The sequence below is a fragment of the Simochromis diagramma genome, unplaced genomic scaffold (assembly GCF_900408965.1).
Source record: "Simochromis diagramma unplaced genomic scaffold, fSimDia1.1 OVJJ01000603.1, whole genome shotgun sequence".
In the NCBI taxonomy this organism is placed as follows: Eukaryota; Metazoa; Chordata; class Actinopteri; order Cichliformes; family Cichlidae; genus Simochromis; species Simochromis diagramma.
The window spans coordinates 22,341,343-22,359,260 of NW_024387414.1; positions in this window are offsets into that span (position 1 = coordinate 22,341,343).

A 17,918-nucleotide genomic window follows, 5' to 3' on the forward strand; every position below is an offset into this window, starting at 1 on the left:
ATTTTCTTTCTCAGATTTATTTTATTCTCATTCAGATTTTAGTTACCTATTTATTTGATCTCTAGCATATTCAACTTGTGTTTATCGTCCTGCAGGTGGCAGTGTCTGCTCTCATTTGTATCAAATCCAGTAGCTACTGATTTGTTTTACACTGAACGTGATAAAAAAATTCACAGAAAATAAATAATTTACAACAGTGCATAGAAACCAATGGTTAAGTAAATTAAGTGATGCATTACTGGCAGGGGAAATACAACATTGTCATCAATGGCATATTTTATCTTACATCGGAGAAAATAACTTCGATAACACTTGACCTTGCCATTGCTGTCCTTTTAGTCACTGTGTAGGTGTTCAAGAGGTTGCATTACCTCACCTGGTTTCATTTCCACCTGATGTCTATGGAAAAATTCTGCCTCCTGGCTAATGAATAAAAAATGAGAGTAGGCGTATGAAGTATATCTGACACATATTCTCAAGCAATCCCTCAAAAATAGCATCAGTGAGCTTTATTGGGACTGAGAATACCTGAGCGGGCACATCATCTTCAGCCACGATCGATATGCCATGTAATAAAATACTACAGTCAGACCTCAGAAATAGTCGATCACATGTATTTTTAGCACCAGGATATCTACTTGCTTGTCATAGTGATTATTTTGCCAGACACAGCAACATCTGAGCAACACTGTGAAATACAAACCCGCGGGATAAAAAGTTGTTGTTCAGGCAAAAGAAGAAAGTTGTCTGGAGAGTGTCGTGACAGTCCATGTATTTGTGGAGTACAGAGAAATGTGCGGTGCTGGGGCCAATCATCAATATTGTTTTATCAGTGCCAAAAGTATGTTGACACATACTGCTTTGTTAAAAAGTGGTACTAGTAATAAAATGTACACAAAAACTAAAGGTATATGTGGTAAAAGTGGCCTTGTCGGTGTGCTTGTACTTACGTGTATTGAATAAAGTGCTTCATGAACATATGGTTAAATGTGTTATATGTGCTATATACATGGAAGCACATTATGTATCTGGTTTAGTGTTTTGGCTGCGGTAACACAGGAATTTCCAGAGTCCTCAGGTAAATAAAATATTTCTCATCTAATCTTACATCATGATTTATTATGCAACTGTTTTCAAACATGCATGCGAAACATTTTATATACACTTAAAATCTTTAACAATACACTATTTTCAAAAGCTCATAAGAGAATCTGTAAAACACTACGTTGCTTGTCCAAAAAGTGTAAAGCATAAAAACAGATGGAGTATTTTCTATTAAGTGAAGCATTAAAATGTAAAGACTCAAGAACAAATGAATGCATGATTGTGTACATAATGAATGTGTATGTTTCACCAAAACTTAAGGGTCGCACAGCAGTTTGAGAGAAGCAGAAAGAGAGTAAGGGATAAACAGAGGATGTTATCATTTTGGACAATGGTAAGTGAAGCATCCAGTGTTTTTGGAGCCTGGCTGACATTAGAGGGTAAAGGCTTCTGCTGCTCTAGCTTGTTTTTTATACTGACTTTCTTTTAATTTATTAACCTCTTTCTAATTCTAAATTGCTATATAGCCCTTTTTAAAACGAACCAGTCTGGTTGCACTGTTACACAGCTGTGTTATGATATAAATTAATTCAGTCTGTAGCAAACCTAATATGTACCCCATCCAAACCAAACTACTACAGTAGATCTAACCTTCTAAGCATTTTCTCTAACCTTTTTCTTATGATGCACACAGAGTCACTTTTTCTGAGCGGTAAAACTAAACCTGAGATGCTCCACTCCTAAATCACTTTAAGGACAGTGTCTCTATCTGGCAATCAGGGGACACAGTCACGGTGCAGTTTCCATGGATACAAACAGCACATGTAGCACAACACAAACGCTTGGCCAGCTTATATCTCCCCTACTTGTGTATGAGCCAGTGATCCATCGCCATCACCCTGTCAGAAAATAAAACCGTACTACAAAAATATCTAACGCTTCTTTCCCCTTATGACACCCCCCCCCACCACCACCACCACCACCAACACCACCACCTCACTCCTGGTGACACGTGTGTGTTTCTGTATTTAGCTTTATTTAGCTGCGTGTTATCTGGGATTATTTTGTGTGGACTCTTAGTGGTTCCCCGCTTATTCCAGCCACTGCACAACACCTGTCTTTCCCAGATACTAATATCTGGCCTACACTTATTCTGGTTCACGGTCACGGTCATAGCAACTTGCCAAACAACATACACATTTAATGGGTTGTAGATACACACCAAAAACATTAAGGTTGTCGGGCAGTGGCCTTGGTTTGCTGAGCGTGTTATAAATCATAGCAGGAGAAGAGATGAAGTTCCCTCTCCGGGTCAGACTGTTGGTGGTCTGTTATGATATTTAAAGAAAACAGAGTGTTGCTGTCACGGGGAGAGGTCAAGTAATGTAATTCAATACTTGGCTGTCAGCTTCTACACCACTTTCAGAAAACAGCATTATGTCTCTTCATAACTTGGTTAATCAGTATGCCTAAGTTGACTTATAAACACATTTTTATTATGTGAGCTGGGGTGACTGAGTGGCAGTCATGCTCTGACCCTAGTCTGACATCTGATCTTGACAGTGTGGGGCTACTCAGGAGGGGGTCATGACAAATTCTCAGTGGGTGACAGACACCTAAATGCTCTTCAGGGAAATTACTTTACTCAGTAGCTCTTAGTAAAGCCCCTTTTGTCAATGTAAGACCCAGTGTTTGTCAAGAGTTTCTATAGCAACACATAGAGTCACAGCTAATTCAGAGCTCAGTCAACCCTTATTCATTTCCTGCACTCCTGTTTAAAATCAGTGTCACAGACATTTGGCTGGCCGGGTAGATATGTAAAACCAGTACACTTCAGCATCAGAGCTTTACATCCGGAGATATTTTAGTCAAAGAGTTATTATAAGTTGCCACAAAATTTATTAAATATTAATAAAAAATTATCTAGAGAGGCTTTTGGTTTATGAGATGGAAATATTAATGGGCCGAGCCGTTTTCCAGGTTGGATTGTAGAGAGTGGTTAATACAGTACCTAAGAAGTGAAAACTCCCTGGCTCTGTTTCAGGAGGAGACACAAATCCCTTTGGGGGCAGCTGGAAGGGCATCCAGTGTAAAAATCTGCCAAAACAAACATGCAGAGCTACCAGCTGTGGAAATCCTGTAATGAACAGACAGCAGCTGAAAGCTGTTTTTATTGTAAAGAGTTTTTTTTTATGTATTTCCTTGTGCCTGGTTGCAGGTACTAAAATAACAAATATGGTAAGAGAAGCTTCTCATTTAAAAATGGCCCCAGATTTATTGTCAGACATGTTTTCATAATATATGCTGGGTGGCTGTGGATGATAGAGCTGGTGGAGTGGGTCGTCCACTATTAACAGAACTGGTTGTTGGTTTCATCTGCAAAGTCTCTACAGCTTCAAATATCCGTGGAGGGTGAATTTTAGATTGCTACTAGTGGCAGGTGAGATACAAGGTAAAAATGTTTGGGTTAAGATAACTCTTTCTGACACACTAACATTCAATGTACATTTCCCTGTCACCTGTCAATCCACTGGACACACTGGGAATCTATGTAACGCCATCCTTTGGGCCTGGACGTGCTTTTTTCTCAATATAATTGCACATAGATTAAAGAGAAATCTGGTAAGATTGCTTATGAATTGAATTAACTGATATTTGAATACCCCTACTCTATTGTTACCTTTAAAGATCATGGGAATACGAAGATGGTGGGTCCATTAGCACTGTAAATTGATGTTACTGCGATTTGGTTTGATCCATCGATCCACAGAACTTCTTTTGCGCATCAGAAGTTTCGTGACTCAGTGCTACCATCTTCACTGATAACTTTGAGTATTACTAAGGTAATCAGTATTTTTTTAATATATCTGTGAAGCTGTACTGAATGTAATGCTTTAATAGCTACGCAAATAGTTTATGATTGATCAAAATATGGAGAAAACTATCACTTTAAACCACAAGAACACAGTTTTACTCAAGTTGTCTAAAATCTGTGGTAAATCTATGGAAACTGCTAAATAAAGCAAGGAAGTTATTTCACTGAAAAAGTAAAAATGTTGAGCTGCTACTGGTGCTAGGAGATAGAAGAATCCAGTACTGTATTGCAAAAAAGTATTTGCCCCCTTCCCAATTCCTTATTATTTTGCGTTGTGAGGTAGTCTGACTGGAGCGTCAGTGAAGGTGGTAGGTAGGCAGACTCATCAGACATTTGGGTTCCCAGAGATGAGTAATTTATTTAGAGTGACCTGCATCATATGCGAAGCTTTAGAAAACTCCCCCAAATTAACTTAATTAACAAAACTCAAAAGCACATGGATTTGGTAACACAACTCTACTCTCTTCCCTCATCTGAATCAAGCAAAGGTTGACTATCAATTTCCCTTCAATCAGTCTAGCGTACCACTAGCTTGAGCTGAGGAATTTTAAACTTAACACAAATGACTGAGAATTACCTAAAGCTCCCCCGTCTTCTGATTAACACATTTACACAACTAAATGGCTCTAAAAATATTCAACAAATCCCTTTGTATCCCGAAACAAACAAAAAGTAAAAGAAACCCCTCCTCTTGGTTTCACCTGCTGATGTCAGACATGACATCATCAGTACTTTAAAAATCAGGAAATGCTGGGCGGGCCTTTCTCCACACCTGACCTACACGAAGACTGAAAACAAAAAACAGTGTAAGTATGCACAAATGACTTAATTCTCAACATAGTAAAATATAAAGCTACAAGAACTTGAGTATTTGCTTTGATTTGCTAAATGTTTGTTTTGCCAGCATCAGTATGCTTACACAAACAAACCCGGGATAGTATGTGCAGCAATGTTACTTTGACAATAGCAAATCATAGCAAATAAATATAGAAAGAGAATAATGTGCAAAAAGTCAATAATTCTGGGATTAGTGGAGAGTCATGCTCATCCACTTTGTCACATGCATATTTAGTCAGAGTTGTATGTTTCAGATCATCAAACAAATGTTCATAATTAACAAAGATAACCTGAGTAAATACAAAATGCAGCTTTTAAATAATGATTTCTTTTATTAAGAAAAAATGTATCTAAACCTACAAGGCCCTGTATTTAAAAAAAAATCCAATTGAAAAAGTAAAACTCACAAAGCATTTTATAAAATATCATCATACCAACAGGTGGCAGTTTGATGGCCAGCTTTGCTGCTTCAGGACCTGGATGAGTCACCATAACTGATTAAACTAGAATGCCTATAAAAATATTCATAATTCTTCAATGGTTCACCCTTTTATTGCTTTAATAAAGGAAAACATGGTCAATATAATTAGTCTGTTTTTTGACAAAAATATCCTAAAAAGGCCAATTGCATGTCAAAGTGAAAACAGAGGTTTTCAAACTAATATCAATTATTTAAAGATATACGTAGTTGAGTGGAAAAATCTTGTTGGACATGCAACTGGCTGAGGCTGTAAAAGCTGTATGGGAGTGCAACAAAGAGAAAGGCACTGCTGAAAAAAGCTTCTATTAAATCTCACCTGGAATTCTCCCAAAGGTTTGTGTGAGACTCCAACATTGATTGGAAAAATGTTCTTTGGTCTGATGAGACAAAAACTAGACAGTATGTTTGGCAGAAACATACATGCATACATTTATTTATATTTATATATTTCCCAGGTCTGACTGGGATAGGCCGATGTGATCATCCCTCTGTCATTTTCTCTGGATTGTCTCCAAAAACATCACAGGCCCTGTGCCAGTTTCATCCCTGCCGCATCTGCTATCTGCTGCGACTCCCACAAACAACAACCACTGACACGTTCAAGTCAGAGGGGTCAGTCATGCACCCAGGATCATCACAAGTTTCCAAGATTCCAACCTCCCCATGTCCATTGAGTCAAAAATAGGCTCAGTTAGCCTTTTATAAATCTGAGTGTGTCTATAAAAAGCATTTGGCTGACCAGAAACCTTGGCTGAAGCGACATAACCCTATCTTTAGCTTTATTTATGTCCTGGTGTTGACAGCGCCACTTGCAAAGCTTTCCAGTCACTGTTCAATAGGTCACATGTGTGCCGGGACCCAGGTCTGATGTTGGAAAGCACCGCCGAGGGTAATCAGAAAGCCCACGGCACTGGGCAGCCTGCATCCCTTACAGAAACAAGCCGCCTAACAGCTGCTGAGTTAACGGCTTGATGATTCTTGGCCTCAGATTCTTTCCATCTACTTAGTGTTTATGGAGCTCTCTTCTGATGACAGATAAGCATGTCCACTATTGTGAATTGAGGATTGGCACGTTTACAACGGTCACACGACAAGAACAATTGTAAAAATAGAAAGCCCCATTAACCGTGGCTTTATTACACTGCAGTAAGTCACTTATATTTTGCTGAACGCCTTTTGGTTATACCCGGATCTTGGCGTTTTGAAAGTCATCTGATACAGGGCCTCAAAAAGCACCCGGGATCATTACAAACATATTTATAAAAATAATGAAAAGATATAACACAGATCAAAACGGACTGCAAATTGCCAACAGGTTAGATGAGCCACTCAATGTATTTCACCATCGTGTGTGTGTGTGTGTGTGTGTGTGTGTGTGTGTGTGTGTGTGTGTGTGTGTGTGTGTGTGTGTGCGCGCGCCTGTAGGATGTATCTGTAGGAAATATGATTATGAGTGCTTTTAGAAGTTCTTGGTCAATTCATCAAATAGTAAAAGCTATAAGAATATGGAACTCTGGGTTAAAGAAGTTAATATTTCAACTAACTTCCTGGGATAAAAACATGTCATTAAGACACATCTATATGTATGGAAATGTATAAAGTAACAGGTCAAACATCAGTGCAACACAGTATTTAAATGTAAAGGAATAAAATTGTGATCTAGCAATCTTAGCTGTGACAGGACAGTTTAGACTACATCTGCTAAAAGTCAGACTCTTTCAGGACATCGGTCAGTCCTGTGCACTTCACACTAAAAGAGAGGAACAAAGTGTCTTCAAGATTTCCAGTGGAAAAAACAGAGCATCTTACTACTCCACTCCAGTCTTTTCTCTTCTTTCTCTCCTTCTAACTCATCTCTCGTGTTTTATCAAGAATAGTTCAGAGCAAGTTTGCCCACACAAAGACAGTAGGTCTCATCCCACTCAAGCTTCAGTTCATGACTGATGGCCACATTCGCTGTGAACAAAGATGGTGTAGGTGGACAGTGTGTATGTGTGTCTGCATCCATGTCTGCATCTCCGAAATTGTGCCACTGTTATGCCAGCGTCTTAGACCTTTCAAATGTTAGGGCAGCAATGTGAGTGTCTTTTGCTCTTCTTGTGTCTCTTATTAAATAATTATTTCAACCGTGGAGCAAATAAGCTGACATTATTTCTATATATAAAATGCCTTATTGCCTTGCATCTATCTATGTTGAGTCTGAGGAGAGCAATCATGTAAATGTCTGTGCCAAGAAGGAGATGTGTCAGTGCTTGTAGATGGTATGTGTGGGATGAGTGAGTCTGAGAGGAATGAATGATTGGAACATTTTCATGAAATTATTTTTGCTGTTAATTGGCTGTTTTTGGCTGCTGTCAGTTATTGAGAGTAAATTTCAATAAGTGAATAAGTAAATCTGTGGATGTTACTGTTCAGATATAAAACACACAAAATTATGTGTAATTCTTTTTATGTCAGGATCACTCCCTCATTAGAGTTAACTGGAAATCTCAAATGTTACCTCAAGTTGATCTGTTTTTTTGTTTTTTTTTGTATGGCAGGAATATCCAGGAGAGTAAATAAATTGTATCGATGATAAATAGTAGCAATATTTTGATGACTATTTCAATCATTTAATTGATTATAAATAATATGTAATATTAAATCTATAGTATACATTAAATTTTTTACTAAAGTACATCACATTTAGGAATACAAGTCAAGGGGGCTATTGAAGCAGTAATATAGTATAATTTATATTATATATTGAGTATTGCACTACAATATCTGTGTTATGCAGAATAGTGCCAGTGACTATCTATTATTGACAAAGCAAGTTCTAATATAATTGAATTACATACACTGATGCGTATGTATAAATGATAAAATGCAAATAAAAGTACACATATATATTTTAGATTGAGAACTTTAACTTTGTGAGTGAACACAGGCATAAAGTTTGCAGAAACATACACGTCGGAACATTGGAAAAACCAAACAACAGGCAGGATAGCACAGTGCTGCAGTGGTTAGCACTGTTACCTCACAAGAAGAAGCTCCACTGGCCAGCCGGCTCCTTTCTGTGTGCACTTAGTTATTAGTCTGTGAGCATGTTCTCACTGTGCCTCTGTAGGATCTTTTTGAGTATTCTGGCTTCCTCCCCAAAGATATGTGTGTCAGTTTAATTTGTCATTTTAAGTTGTAGGTATGGGTGTGCTGTCTGTGTCCGTGTGTCAGCCTCACAAACTACCGGCAAACCTGTGCAGAGCATACCCCATCTTTCACCCTGTAGCAGGGATATGGCTCCAGCCCCTCCTCCTTGACCCTAAATTGGACAAATCATTACGACTGATGAAAAAACAAAGGCCAGATTTATGGATATTGCTGTATTTGAAAGACTTAAAAAACACCATGGAAAGAAAGCTATCGAGGGCTTTGATTGATTTCTTTTTTTCAGACTCATTAACTGACCTACAATATTAAAATGATTCTTCTCAAGTTTATTCAGTCTTACTTTATTTTTGAAGAAAACTTTCACTCTTTGCTCTTTAGTTGCAGAGCACATTTTATACTGTGACTCCACTTAAAAGTCTTACAGACAGTGATAGCTTACAAAGAATGAATACATTATCTGTTTATCTGCTGTTATGAAGTCTGATGAGCGGTGTTTGGTTTAATTACTTAAAATAGAATCCTTCTGGTATATAATTATATTTTCTTGGTGAATAGATTATACATGATATACATTAAAAAAAAAGACTCAGTTGCTGCCCGAGTACGCACCAGTAAGCCAAACAGTTGAAGTCAGTGGCATATTACCTCACTACAAAGAACACAGTGATCTCGTCCTGCTGTTGTAAACACTCACTTGTGCTTTAATCTGGGGCTGAAAATAACCCCAGCATGCACATTTTCTAAACATTTGCTAGAAAGTACCAGCTGTTTAAGGAAATTTTAGATACTCCTTAAATATGAACGCAAATATTGGGGCTTCCGGTTGAAAAACACAAGAGCGTAGGGAAGTCTAAAAATATGCAGCTCACTGCTTGTGGTCTTTTTGTTTTTTGAGTTTATAGATTTGCAGAATATTAGAAGTTTTAACCTTCAATCATTTGGATATTTATAATTCTACACACAGAATATATGTATGGAGGACATGATCACATATTTCATTTGTTAGTGATGTTTGTTTACCTATTTTAACACCAGTTACAATCCTGCTGCTAAATGCATAATATGCTAGTAAGCCAGCAAATGAATATACAAGAAAAAATAACAGTGACGAAATAAAGTGAAACAAATCAGACTGTTTCAACAAGCCAGGCTCAACCAGCAAATCTACAGTTTCTTTACTGCAGAGCTCCTCTACAGGTTTTCAAACTCAAGCCCACAGGCAACACTTACACTGTCTGTGCTATTGATTCTGTATTGCTCATGTTGTGTGTTCCAGCTGCTTCTTGAAAAAGACTGATGATTTTCAGCTTCCTTCCTTGATAAACTAAATGTAAGAGTGACTGCAGTCTGAAATGCCATAAATAGCAGGAGTGACGCACACGCTCTGTCAAATGTCTGTTTCATGTGACAAGCAACTTAAATTATTTTCCTGTTCAGAACATCAAATTATCGAATGGATAAAAGAAAACAGAGCCCAGTACTATGACCTTCCTCCTTTAGGGCCTTTTTTTTGGTAAACATTTCAATCCTCATTTAAAAGAAAAAACAAAACACTTTTACACTCTTTATTTTGAGGTTACAACACTGCCAACATTATGCTATTACGCAGTATTAAAAGCCCAGGCGACCTTGCTGAAGTAAAAGTGTAAACATTTTAGAAAATGTAAGACAACAATTGAAATCTCCAGTGTCCACTTTACAGTTTACTACTCAAAAACAAAGAGAGCACTTGAGCAACTATTTGATTTTTAGTGTGATTTTCAATTTACCTTCAGTAATTTCTACTGTTTCTACTGACCAACAATATATCTATCAGGAAAGGTTTTCACCTTTATGGTTATATTACTTATTATACATATAACTGAGTGCTGTAAAATTATAGGAGATGTTAAACAGCAATGTACTGGCTTGGCAGTGTTGTGATGGCCATTTTGGCTGTTTTGTGTCTCAGCTTTGATGATTGTTGTTGTTGCTCTGTGTGGTAAAGAGCAATGTTAAGTTTAGCTAGCAATGAGCCATCATGACCAAAAATGACCAAAAATCAGTTTCAAGCCCTTCAGAATGAAAAGTTAATTTGGAGAATACAGCATCATTCCCACAAAGAATCCCAAACACAAAAAACAGAATTCAGGACACATGCATGCAGACTGAATCAGCATTTCCCATTCATTGTGGAAATGGTGCTTTTAAAGATAGTGAGATACTGATCTACAGTAGTTAGAGTAGAACGATAAAGGGTTTAAACAGAGAAGAAGATTAAAATCAAGTTATTAAAATAACATTAATACAAAAAATGAAAAACTACTAAGAAAAAAAGCTGCTGACAACACCACTTCTTAAAAATCCTTTTTCTATGGTTAAAAAACCCTGTTTATGCGACTTAGTGTAAATAAAGCATCTATTAACATCCTGAAGCTGGCAAATGTAGCTGCTGGAATTACTATAATTTAAGAGGGAAAGTGGTTATAGCAAAAATCCCGGGGGTTGAATCCTGTTAGGCAGTATCTGCATAGTGTTAATTGCTATTGACTTCACTGTAAATAAAACACATTGAACTTTTACTTTCCTAGTCCAACATTTGAGTCCAGCCTTGCTATCAGCTGTGACATCTTTGTTGTAAGGTGAATGTAATTTATCCAGTTTTATACCACTAAAGTACCACCAACATCCGATCCTTCATATCAAGTTATGACACTGTCATATACTGGGTTGCCTGTGTTGAGCGGGTGGGTGTTGCGGCTTTACGCCACCATGACATGATTTGCGGCAGGGCTGTCTATGTGCAGTTCTTCTCTTAGCTGCCACACCCGTTGTTGTGCTGTTATAACCCATGCTAGATACACGTTCAATAAAGCAGCATCATAAGAAAGCTACCGAGTGGTCATTCTACAGACACTAGACAGAAATGCATCACAAGCTCCAATGTAAAACAAAAATAGCCATAAATGGCAACAAATGTGCAAAAGGTGGGGTTACATCGCCTTTCAGTTCTGCCTTGAATTTGTAAATGGAAAATGAAGCAAGTGCTCCATGTGCAAATTATAGTCTCATGGAAGACAGTCCCATTGTTTAGATACAAAGTAACCAGTTAAATATGTATCATAGAAAAAAAATGCAATGTTTCCATCCAAGCTGTTGTAAAGAAAAAAAGTGACAGAAAATAAACACTGAATTCTTTCATAACTACAGTACTTAAGTAATTGTATTTATTTGCATTCCACCACTGCATGAGCAGAGCTGTAACAAACAGGATTAAGAGTTTCTCACGCTGCCCAGTGACAGTGTTATGTGAAACAACACAGCCTTGCAACCTCTTACAATCACAGGTCGTCTCCACTCACCCCAGTTTTAAAGGCGAAGGCTGGAACATGCAGTCCTGTTCGTTAAAGTGCCACAGTGAGTCCCAAAGCTCTGCCAAAGCAGCTGTTAAAGTGGGGTTACCATAAAAGTGGACAGCTGGAGCACATCGGTCACAGTGATGTGCCGTAACACACCAATGATTGTGTTGCTGTTATGCAGCACAATTCTTGTCAGTGAATCAATTCCCTGTCCAAATGGAAAACCCTAACAACCTCTAACCTTTCTCAACTGCCCCTTAATTGCAGGCAGTTTATATTGGTCAAACATAATTAGCTGAAAGTGCATGGAGATGCTGACACAACTGGCTGCAAGTTTATTCCCACACTCTGCAGACCATTTATTGTCACATTTATTGAAGTCATTTTGCAGGGAGAAAGTCAGTGTTTTTGACATTTTGGAGTTTCCATTAGAACAGTGCCAACAGGATGCGGATGTTGAACATGCTCCTTTTTCCAGATTGGTGGAAGTTTTTTTCTATTCCAGAGGTATTTAAAAGGAAGAGTGCAATGCAGTCAGTGGTGTCAATGATTAAAAAATAAAAAAGGCAAAAGTGTTACCCTCCAGGTGAAATGCAATCATACTGCAATCAAAATTCAAATGAGCACATTATAGGAGTAGGATCTCCATACTTCAGCGGTGTGTGACGGTATCATGAATCACTCGGATAAACAATGAACTGGTCTCTTTTTCCACAGCCTCTGAGTATAGGCTTTTAATACTCTAAGTTGTTTTATTATGTATGTTGTATTCTTGTACAGCACTTTGGTCAACGCTCCTGTTGTAATTAAATGTGCTATATAAATAATTAAAATATTAAACTATTATTAAACTATAGCTGCATCACAGCGAATACAAATTGGATTTCATGCCTAAATCTTCTCAAATCCACAGGAGACTGAGATGTTTAAATTGATTAAATGTGCATCAGATACTGACATTTTAGGCTTATAATAGAAATAGATGAAAAATAGAGGATTTCTTGTTAACTGACCTTTGGCTGATCTCTGCTTAAGGGACATGTCAATAAAACAAAAGATATAAATTTGTAACTATCTAACTTTAACATCTTTCAAATTATTTTAAATAAGATGAATGGCAGCTTTAAAAAATGTTTATTATTATCGAAACATTATTATTTTCTTGTTATGACCATGCTATAAATATTCTAAAATTAAGAAGAGTGAAAAGTGCAAAATAAACAAAGTTGTTATTTTATCCAGCTAAATAAATGTAACAGTAACTAGCCTGTTGCAGCATGACACGACAACGCTGTAATATTAAAAGCTGTATTGTGTTGCTTTGAATGGTTAAACCCCTTTTCAGTTATAAAAAGTGTGCACAGAAACTAAGGTGATGCATTATCTTACAGTATACAATTACACCAGGGATTATAACATCTAGTCCTTTTACTGAATATTCTGTGAAAAAAGTATCCTTTGGCATTGCTATAGCAACGCCATGCGTTTATGTTCCTGGATGTGCACAACAACTACACAAGCTCAGACATGTCTGAGAGCAAGAGCAAGATGTCAGACATGGTAATTTAGTAAAGGTAATAGCTCCTGGTAAATAAAGTAAGTATTTCGACAACGTGCGGCCCAACAGTAAACAAAGCTCCACTGGTTAAAAAACTTGACCCAAGATACAACAACCCAGGTAGAAATAAGTTAAGTTACTTTGGTTAAAGTGTTAAGCATTGATGTTATACTATTATTTTAAATTTCTGGGGAAAACACCTAGGCTACTTTCATGCTGTGTCACTGCTACTTCACTGTAATGGTGCTGGCACCTTTTTTCAACAGATTCACACTTTGTATTAGTAAATGCCATCAGTGACAGATGCTGACTGGAAAAGAAGGATGCAAAATACTCAGGTTAGACTTATAAATGCTGCTGCCTGCAATCTGAAAGCATCAATAAAACATTGTTCAGTATTTTTTTATTCTATTCTATATCGTTAGCAATATAGCCAACCCTAATATTTTTGAAATATGGTGATGTCATTTTTGGGGGCTATATTGCCCAAGCCTGAGAGAAACTAAAGCCAGTGCGGAAATGTGTGAAACCTGCATTCTTTCTTAGTGTCCAGCAGAGGGCGACTGCTCTGTCTGCACATTATAAAGAAAACAACAACAACAAAACCTTTTTAAATTATCTAGCTGATTAGACAGTTTAGTTTCAGTTGCTGGTTTCATGCCTTACTACAGTATCATGTTAATTTGTAAATTATTGTATTGTGCAGCATAAAATAAAGACAATAAATCAGGGTCTAATTTGAGGTTTAGCAACCTTGTGTTTGATGAGTTGCCTTTGAGCCTGCAGTGTCCTCTGTTTTTTTCTTTTTTTTTGGCTGCAGAACCATAATGCAAAAGAAAAAAAATGAGATGGTGAAAGCCAAATTGCCAAACTTGAAGCTTCAAAGGAAGAGTCCACAAGAACAGCTGATAGTGGTTATGCCTAGTTGTGTGTATTTGTTGCAGGAATAGTTGTACTTGGACTTGTGTTTGTCTCCTTCTCATGAAAGAAGGATCTCTCATGAGATGTTTGGCTGTGGGAAATAGAGGGCTCTTAAGCACCTAGCTCCCCCATCAGACTGTCAGAGCTAACTAAAAGCGTAAAACTGTGGCAATAACGCTAAAATAATGAGATGACAGATTTCTAATTAATTAACTAACCTTAGCCTAACTGCAGAGGTGTTTGTTTGTAGCCAATATGTGAAGTCTCTTCACAAAGACCTCTTCAGCAAGAGCACAAACATATTGCATCAAAATTATAATAATAGAAGACTGATACACACATAGCACAGTGTGTGAATGTGTGTGTGAATGGGTGGATGACTGGATATGTAAAGCGCTTTGGGGTCCTTAGGGACTAGTAAAGCGCTATATAAATACAGGCCATTTACCATTTAACAGCTACAGATGGGGAAACTGTTAAGTTTGGATCTAAAGTGAACTACAGTGATCTTAAAACAAGCTTAAAATAGCCAAAGCTGTGGGGAAACTCAGACCAGAGGGAGGAGGGATTAGGAAAAACACTCGACTGTGTCGGTAACTGAGCAATGGAAAACCGGCCAGCCACTTGGGGAAAACCGTCCAGTGCTCTGCACTCTTTCTGTGCTTTCCTGTCTGTCTGTATGCAGTGAGTTATCTCTCATTTCCCAAGATTGCTTGAAGTAATTTGAAATCTCACCCCACATCTCTCCGTGGCCTTGTACTCCAAATCATCCAGCTGAGCCATCCCTGTCATCTGAAGATTTACGGGAACACATCAAGGCTAAAGTTGAAGGCTATTACCACCTAACGTTTGACCCCATGTCACAAGCTAATCCCTACCCCACTTCTTTCTCATCTGCCTCAGGGTGGTTGTCAGTTTTTTGTTTTCTTTTTTAACTTTGAGCTTGCTTTGATTGGAACAGTTAGCCAGAGATATAAACAGACTAATATAAACGGGCAGTGTGTGCGTAGGCCATCGTAAGCATCGTCTGTGTATCTGGTGAGTCAGTGCACATTGAAAATGTTTAGTTAGGCGAGCATTCAGTTTTTATACTCGTGTTTTGATGGAGAATATGTAAATTAGGCTATTTTTGGATTTATTATCAAGTTTTTTTTTCTATTGTTGCTGTATTGTCTTTAAATTTCATGATGCCCAGAATACTAAATGTGTGCAATTTACTTCACAATAGTCTACCAGCTAACCTGGGAAACAAATTTAAAACGAAAACAACTGCTACTGTAGAAATGTGTATTCCATTTTTATTTTCTATCTGTCATTTTTAAATTCCAATATACAAATTTCATTTAGTGAGAAAATAACTGTATTTTCAGGTATGTGTACCTAAAACATATATATTTTCCAGCTGAAAGTGACTCACAAGATTAATAACGCAGTTCTTAATCAGTTTGATGGTATATTTGGTCACGTGTAAATAAGCAGTGCAGCATCTTTTTAAAGATGTAAAGCTTTGTCTTTTGTGAATGAAAGCTGGGTGACTTCACTGGACTCTCCTGCATGAATGTCATGCAGTGGACCTTGCTGAGCTATTCATAGCAGCACTATGGTCTGAATATAGCTTTGCTTGCCGGTTTGTTCGTCTAGGTCAGCATTTGAAAAGCCTCAATTACAGAAACTGGAGCATGCTGCTAATGCAGTTACAGTCACAGGTCAAATTTAGGCTGTCTCATGAGATGAAAAGTGGTTTGGTTTATAACTTGGAAGACAGTATGTTGCCACAGGAACTGGCTGATGATTCATTCAGGTATAAGAGGCTCGTATATGTGAATAATATAATATAATACTAATAGAGCTAAATACATACAATCCTAACTGCAAAAAACTTGGGACACTGTGGAAATTGTAAATAAAAATCTAGGAACTGATGAGGTGAGCAGTTGCTCAACTTTTTAAAGACAAATGTTGTCTGATTTTTGTGTGATATCGGATTCTAACTGCTTAACGGTCCTTTGCTTGATTTTCTTTGCGGTATTTTTTTTTTCAGTTGGTAAAAGGTCTGGCCTGCAGGTGGGCCAGTTCAGCTCCTAGAGCAGGGGTGGGCAATCTCAGTCCACGAGGGCCGGTGTCCCTGCAGGTTTTAGATGTGTCCTCGAAACAACACAGCCGATTTAAATGGCTAAATTAGCTCCTCAACATGTCCTGAAGTTCTCCAGAGGCCTGGTAACGAACTAATCATGTGATTCAGGTGTGTTGACCCAAGGTGAGATCTAAAACCTGCAGGCACACGGGCCCTCGTGGACTGAGATTGCCCACCCCTGTCCTAGAGTCTTCTATTACAAAGCCCTGTTGTTTATCGGGTTGTCTAGTGTTGTCTTGCTGTAATATAACAAGTAATGTAACAAGATTGTCTCTGAAAAAAGACGTCTTCATGGATGAGGGCACATGTTCCTCTAAAATGGTGCTAAGATAGTGCCTCTCCAGATGTGCAAACTTTCCATAGTTCCCAGTTCCATAGTTACACCCACGCAGACTTTTGAACTAAGCACTGTTAACAAGCCAGGTGCTCCCTCTGTTCTTTAGTCTAGAGCAGGCCTCGAGGGCCGATGTCCTGCAGGTTTTAGATGTGTCCTTGATCCAACACAGCTGATTTAAATGGCTAAATTACCTGCTCAACATGTCATGAAGTTTTCCATAGGCCTGGAAATGGATGAATCGTTTGATTCAGGTGTGTTGACCCAGGGTGATACCTAAAACCTGCAGGACACTGGCCCTTGAGGCCTGGAGTCTCCCACCCCTGGTCTAGAGGATGTGGTATCCATGTTCTCAACCCAGCTGGTCGCGACACAGGTCCACCCCTCCCTGAGACTGGTTCTGCTGCAGGTTTCTTCCTGTTAAAAGGGAGTTTTTCCTTTGCACTATTGCCAAAGTGCTTGATCATAGGGGTCATTTTGTCTGTATGTATTACTGTAGGGTCTGCTTTAGGTGAATTGTGATTTGGTGCTGTATGAATAAAAATGAATTGAACTGAAAAAAGAATTTTCATTTTAGAATTCAATTAATTTAATAAATTCACTGTTCTGTGGTCAGATTCATCCGATAGCTTTCCACTCTGCTTCATCACATTTTAAATGTGCTTTGGTTCAAAGGTGTTTATGGATCATGATCACATATGGCTTCTTCTTTGCATGATGGAGCTTCAACTGCCTTTGTGGATGGTACACTGAACTGTTGTTCCTGAGCCCATGCAGTTATTGCCATGGCAGAATCACGCCTATTTTTAATGCTGTGTTACCTAAGGGCACAAGGATAACAGGCATCCAATGCTGATTTTCAGCCTTGTTGTTTGCACACAGAGAATTTTCCAGAATATTTAAATCTTTTGATGATGTTATGTACAGTAGATAAGATGAGATATTCAGTGTCATCACAATTTTACATTGAGGAACATTATTCTGAAATTGTTCCACAATTTGTAGATGCAGTTTTTTGCCTCTCTGAAATGCCCAATCATGTAACTGATCGCTGTTTTTGCTTTTTAGTTACGTATTTACACTCTTTTGCAGACTTTCATTGTCCTGCCCCAACATTTTTGAGACATGTTGCTGCCATCAAATTCAAAATGAGCTAATATTTTTCATGCAATAGTAAAAAGTCTCAGTTTAAAGATTTGTTATGTTTTCTTTCTGGTATTGTGAATAAAATTTGTATTTATAA